The following is a 6,852-nucleotide window of genomic DNA, read 5'->3' on the forward strand; positions in this document are numbered from 1 at the left end:
GGATCAGCACAATGTGGATGGGGTTTAAAGAAGGGCTAGGAGTGGAAAAGTACTGAGTCAAGAGTGGAAAATTATTGAGTACTGATTCAGAGAGGAGATTCAGAGAGGACAAAAGTGTCCTCAAGATTTCTCACTCCCTTCTCTCCCACCAATAAGGAGGCCTCAACAGAGACCTCTGAGGAAAGTCCTAAATAAAGAGACTTCCAAATGAAGCCTCCTGGTCTAGACAGGTAGATAACTTTATGAGCACAGCTGGCCAGGGAGGCCCGAGTGAAAACTCCTTCAGAGACTGCCGGGCACCGCCTGTGCATCTAATCTAGCGGGGACAGCTGTCCCCTGTGAGGACTGCCCAGTTAAAGCCTTTGCCATTGCCTACAGTTGGGCCTGGAAAATCACACATAGGTTTTTGGCCAGGAGCTGGCATATGAGTATATATAAAGCTCAACAACCCAACAGAAAAATAGACAAAGGTTGTAATCAAACAGTCCACAAAGAAAGAAATGTTAAATGATTCCTGACTTATAACGAGGGAAGTGAAATTAAACCTGCACAGAGATAACAATTTTTCACTTAACACCCTCTGTTGGTGAAGAAATGGGAAAACACAGACACTCATAGTGCAAGAGGGTGTTTGTATCCATACTTCCTCAACAGAAAGCAATTTGAAAACTTGTATCAAAGTTATAAATTCAGGTATTTTTTAACATCAAAAACATTCTTGGAATCTTTCTTGCAGATAAGCTCACACCTGTGGGAAATGACATATACATAAAAGCCTTTATTTATTGCCATTCATTGTTTATAATGGCAAAAGACTGTTAACCACCTAATAGTAATGGACTGGTTAAACAAAATATAGTACATCCATACACAGAAATACTGTGCAACCTTTCCAAAGATATATCATTAGGTTTTAAAGATTTATTTATTTATTTATTTATTTATTTTTGAGAGAGAGAGAGAGACAATAGGGGGAGGGGCAGAGGGGGAGGGTGAGTGAGAGAAACAGACTCCCCATTGATCACGGAGCCCCTCGCAGAGCTCAACAGGGGTTCAGTCCTGACTCTGAGGTCATGACCTGAGCTGAAATCAAGAGTCAGATGCTTAACCGACTGAGCCAGCCAGGTGCCCCATCATTAGGTTTTAAAAGCAAATTAAGAGGGGTGCCTGGGTGGCTCAGTGGGTTAAGCTGCTGCCTTCGGCTCAGGTCATGATCTCAGGGTCCTGGGATCGAGTCCCGCATCGGGCTCTCTGCTCAGCAGGGAGCCTGCTTCCTCCTCTCTCTCTCTGCCTGCCTCTCTGCCTGCTTGTGATCTCTCTCTGTCAAATAAATAAATAAAATCTTTAAAAAAAAAAAAAGCAAATGAAGGGACACCTGGGTGGCTCAGTTGGTTGGGCGGCTGCCTTTGGTTCAGGTGGTGATCCCAGCGTCCTGGGATCAAGTCCCACATCTGGCTCCTTGCCTGCTTCTCCCTCTGCCTTTGCCTACCACTCTGACTGTGCTCGCGCTCTCTCTCTTTCTCTCTCTAACAAATAAATAAAATTTTAAAAATAAATAAATAAATAAAAAATAAATAAAAGCAAATGAAGAACAGTGTGTATGGTATACAAAGTTTGTGTGATAGAAAGGGGAAATAACATATTTTTTGGTCTGTGTATAGAAGGGCATAATGATATCAAATAGCAAATGGGCATAATGATAGCACAGTGACTTCAGAGAGCGGCTGTTCAGAATTAAAGGAGAGAATGCGGATCCATTATTTAGATCAGAAGCAGAGACTGGAGCCAGGCTGCTAGGGCTCAAACACTGGCTCTCCCCCTCTCAAGTTGTGTGACCTCGGGCAAGTTATTCAACCTCATTTTTCCTCAGGTTGTTCATTTGAAAATGGTGACAATAATCAGACTGTGTGAAGATTAAATTAGTTAATACTTGGAAAGTGCTTACAGCTGTATTTGGAACAGTATGTGCTACATAAGTATTTGTGGAATATTAGACATCTGTTTAACATGAATATTAGTTATTATTGTTAGCTATTATCCAACATCGCTGAAATCAAACCCACTTAGATTGCTTTTCCAGAATTATCTTACCTACCCTCAAATATACTCCTTTACTATCAATAATTCTACAAATAACCTGCATCTGTTATTTGCTGGTATTATTCCCAGAGTCTAGAGTGCCGATCCAACCACAATTGGCTGAGGAACGCTAACCTTTAAGATCCAGTTCAAAGATCTCTTCCTCCCTGAAGGTAACTGCTCTCTCTTACTTGCTGCCCCATCACCAATCACTAGTCTGGTTCTGGCTGTCTCCCCTCCACCCCCAGACCAGCAGGCAGGGGAAGCAACACTAGATAAACAGGTGATGGAATACTGACATTTTGTGCCTTCAAAAGAACTCAAGAAAGTCAAAGTTTTCTCTTGTGACATGTTTCAACTTTATTTTTATGCCCTAAGGTCTCAGAGAGAAAAGAAAGAACTGTTCAGGGACACTGAAGGAAGGTGGAAATAGAATACTTTGAAAATTGGAAGGTGGGGCACCTGGGTGGCTCATTGGGTTAAAGCCTCTGCCTTCAATTCAGGTCATGATCCCAGGGTGCTAGGATCGGCCAGGGCTCTCTGCTCTGCGGGAAGCCTGTTTCCTCCTCTCTCTCTCTCTGCCTGCCTCTCTGCCTACTTGTGATCTCTGTCTGTCAAATAAAGAAAAGAAAAGAAAGGAAAGGAAAGGAAAAGAAAAGAAAAGAAAACTGGAAGGCATTTTTTTTTTTTATTTGACAGAGAGAAATCACAAGTAGATGGAGAGGCAGGCAGAGAGAGAGAGAGGGAAGCAGTCTCTCCGCTGAGCAGAGAGCCCGATGCGGGACTCGATCCCAGGACTCTGAGATCATGACCTGAGCCAAAGGCAGCGGCTTAACCCACTGAGCCACCCAGGCGCCCTGGAAGGCATTTTTAAGGGGATTTTTTTGTTTGGGGGCGGGGGTGGTGTTTGTTTTTAATCAACATGGATCTGGCTCCCCCTGCTGATCTAAAGTAAAATGCTGCTTAAAAATCATTTCCTTTGTGTAATCAAAGCAGTACGATATAGGCACAAAAATAGATACATCCATCAGTGGAACAGAATAGAGTGTCCAGAAATAAACCCACACTTATATGGTCAATTAATCTAAGACAAAAGAGACAAGAATACTTACAATGGGGAAAAGACAGTATCTTCAACATACAGTGCTGGGAAAACTAGAGAGCTATATGCAAGTGAATGAAACTGGACCACTTTCACCAGACACAAAAACAAACTCAAAATGGATTAAAGACTTAATATGAGACCTGAAACCATAAGACTCCTAGAAGAAAACATAGGCAGTAATTTCTTTGACATCAGGCACAGAAAAATCTTCTAGATATGTCTCCTCAGGCAAGGGAACAAAAGCAAAATTAAACTACTGGGACTACACCAAAATAAAAAGCCTTTGTACAGCAAAGGAAACCATCAACAAAACAAAAAGGTAACCTATTGAATGGGAGATAATACGTGCAAATGTTATATCTGATAAGGGATTAATATCCAAAATATATAAAGAACTAAGAGAACACACCACATACACACACACATACACACACACACAACCACAAAAAAACAAATGATTTGATTTAAAAATGGGTAGAGGGACATGTCTGGGTGGCTCAGTCCATTAAGCATCTGCCTTTGTCTCAGGTCATGAACTCAGGGTTCTACGATCACCCCTGCTCAGCAAGGAGTCTGTTTCTCCATCTCCCTCTCCCCCTCCACCTGCCTATGTGCACGCTGTCTCTCTCTCTCTCTCTCAAATAAATAAATAAATAAATAAATAAAATCTAAAAATAAAAAATATATGTTAATAAAAATGGGCAGAAGACCTGAATAGACATTTTTCTAAAGAAGATGGATGGTCAACAGACACATGAAAAGATGCTCAACGTCACTCATCATCAAGAACATGCAAATGTAAACCAGTGAGCTATTGCTTTACACAATGGCTAAAATCAAAACTTAAGAAATAGTGAATGTTGGTGAGGATGTGGAGAAAAAGGAACCCTGACACACTACTAGTGGGAATGCAAGCTGGTGCAGCCATAGTGGAAAACAATATAGAGGTTCCCTCAAAAAATTAAAAATAGAAACACCATATGATCCAGTAATTCCCCTACCAGGTATTTATCCAAAGTAAATGAAAACTCGCATTCAAAAAGATATATGTATTCCTAGTTTACTGCAGCATTATTTATAATAGTCAAGATATGGAAGCAACCCAAGCATCCATTGACAGATAAATGGGTAAAGAAGATAGGGTATATAGACAGAGATGTGGTATATATATATCATAAAATATTACTCAGCTATAAAAAAGAACGAAATCTCACCATTTGCAATAACATGGATAGACCTAGATGGTATAATGCTAAGTGAAATAAGTCAGAGAAAGACAAATATCAAATGATTTCACTCATGTGAAATTTATGAAACAAAACAAATGAACAAAGAAAAGAGAGAAACAAACAAAAAATCAGGCTTTTAAATGTAGGAACAAACTGGTAGTTGCCAGAGGGGAGGTGGGTGGGGGGTGGTAGTGAGTGAAATAGATAAAGGGGATTAAGAGTACACTTATCTTGATGACACTGAGTGAGATATAGAATTGTTGAATCATTATATTGTACACCTGAAGCTAATATAACACTGTATGTTAATTATACTTTAATAAAAAATAAACAAGATGAAACCAGAGAGGGAGACAAACTATAAGAGACTCAATCTCAGGAAATAAATTGAGGATTGCTGGAATGTGGAAGGAATGGGGTGGTTGGGTTAGGGACACTGGGGAGGGTATGTGCTATAGTGAGTGCTGTGAATTGTGTAAGCCTGATGACTCACAGACCTATACCCCTGGGTAAAGAGCATAAGAATGCTATTAGCATCTCATTATCATTGAAGCACTTGAATGATATCATAATGTTTCCTATGTGCACAGCAACACTCAGTGCCCCAGGAAACCCAAGAGCACTACAGTGTTCCTCCCCTCGAGGATCTACAGGTCTTAAGGGAACGTGGAGGCTGTGTATGGTGCTTCGAATGGTATCTGACAAGCAGTAAGGCCTCAACAAATGTTCACTTATTTCCTTTCCCACCCCCTGAAGCTGGCTTCTGCTTAGGGCTAGAATCCCTGACTCCAGGCCTAATAGAACATTTTCTGAAACAGATTCCTCCCAGCCTCCACTAGACTATCAATATTGTGAGAACAGTGACCAGGTCTTATTCATGCTCCATCTCTAGTGCCCAAGACTATGCCTAGCATGTGCTCAATACACTCTGCTGAGTGAATGGGCCTTCTAAGGAAACTCATTCTATTCTTGACTTACCTGTGTTATTAAAGAAGTGGGCTGAAATCCGCCTTCCTATCACTTGCATTCACTGGCTCTTGTCTGACCTAATCCAGGCAGTTCTCAATAAATGTAAGTTCCTGTTCTACCTTCCCTTCTTGCCTTTCTGCCACCATTATCCTCAGGAATATCACAAGAGACTATTTAAATCCCTTAAAATAGCTGAGCAGGGGTGATCGTAGAACCCTGAGTTCATGACCTGAGCCAAAGGCAGATGCTTAAATCCCTGAAATCCATTTACTATTGGCTATACCCTTCAGTGTTCCTGTAATTCATTAGTCAAATTATTAGAAACTCACAATGTGACTGAGGAAATCCATCCTGAAAATAGGAAACAAAGATGAATCAAAGTCTTTAAATGTGGTGAGTGATTGTGGTCAGACAGGAGTAAATTCAGGAGTTCATAAAGGGGAACTATTTTTAGGGTATAGAAGAGGCAGAAGAGGGGCGCCTGGGTGGCTCAGTGGGTTAAGCCACTGCCTTTGGCTCAGATCATGATCTCAGGGTCCTGGGATCGAGTCCCGCATCGGGTTCTCTGCTCAGCAGGGAGCCTGCTTCCCTACCTCTCTCTCTCTGGCTGCCTCTCCATCTACTTGTGATTTCTGTCAAATTAATAAATAAAATATTAAAAAAAAAAAAAGAAGAGGCAGAAGAGATTTTCTACAGTTCTTGGGTTGGACCATTTATATTCATTCATTCATCTTAAGACCTAGATGAAGCAAACAACACAGTACTTTCCCTCATCAGTTCACCCACTAGTGAAAGAGACAGACAGGTAGAAAGTGAATTAATAAAATGATGACAAGGGGATGCTATGAAGAAAAACACAGGGCACTATGAAGGAGAATGAGATGAGGCAGATAGGGGACAAACATCAGCTTTAGAGAGAATAGAGATTAATAAGCCCCTCCAAGGAGATATGAAGAAGGAGCCCATCACAGAGGAACATTCCGTGTTGAGAGAGCAGCAAGTTCTGTGGCCTTGGAGGAAGATTTGGCAATGAGGTAGGGAAGAGCTTAAGAAAAAGCAAGGATGGGAGGGGTTTGTGGCATAGTTTGGAGGACAAATGTTAGAAACAGTGGAGTGTAGGGAAAGAAACAAACAAATACCAATGCAAAACTTATTTTTATGAAAAATATTCAATAATAGTATTTAGGCAAAAATCTAGCTCAACATCTTTTGTGTGCTATTCCAAATACTTGAGCATTATTTTATATATAGACATACTCGCGCAAATATATTCTCAAACATGTAAATAGTTTACATGTTCCCAAAAGGATTAAAAGAAACTTATAGAACTATAACGGGAAATAAATGAGTTAAATGACTGGGGTGGAGGTAAGAAGCTAAAGGCAAACAGGAGAAGGAAAATATCCTAAAGTCAACTGTTAGGATTGACATACAAAAAATGCATGTTATATAGTTCTAAACAACATCTAG

The sequence above is a fragment of the Mustela nigripes genome, chromosome 1 (genome assembly GCF_022355385.1).
Source record: "Mustela nigripes isolate SB6536 chromosome 1, MUSNIG.SB6536, whole genome shotgun sequence".
NCBI lineage: Eukaryota > Metazoa > Chordata > Mammalia > Carnivora > Mustelidae > Mustela > Mustela nigripes.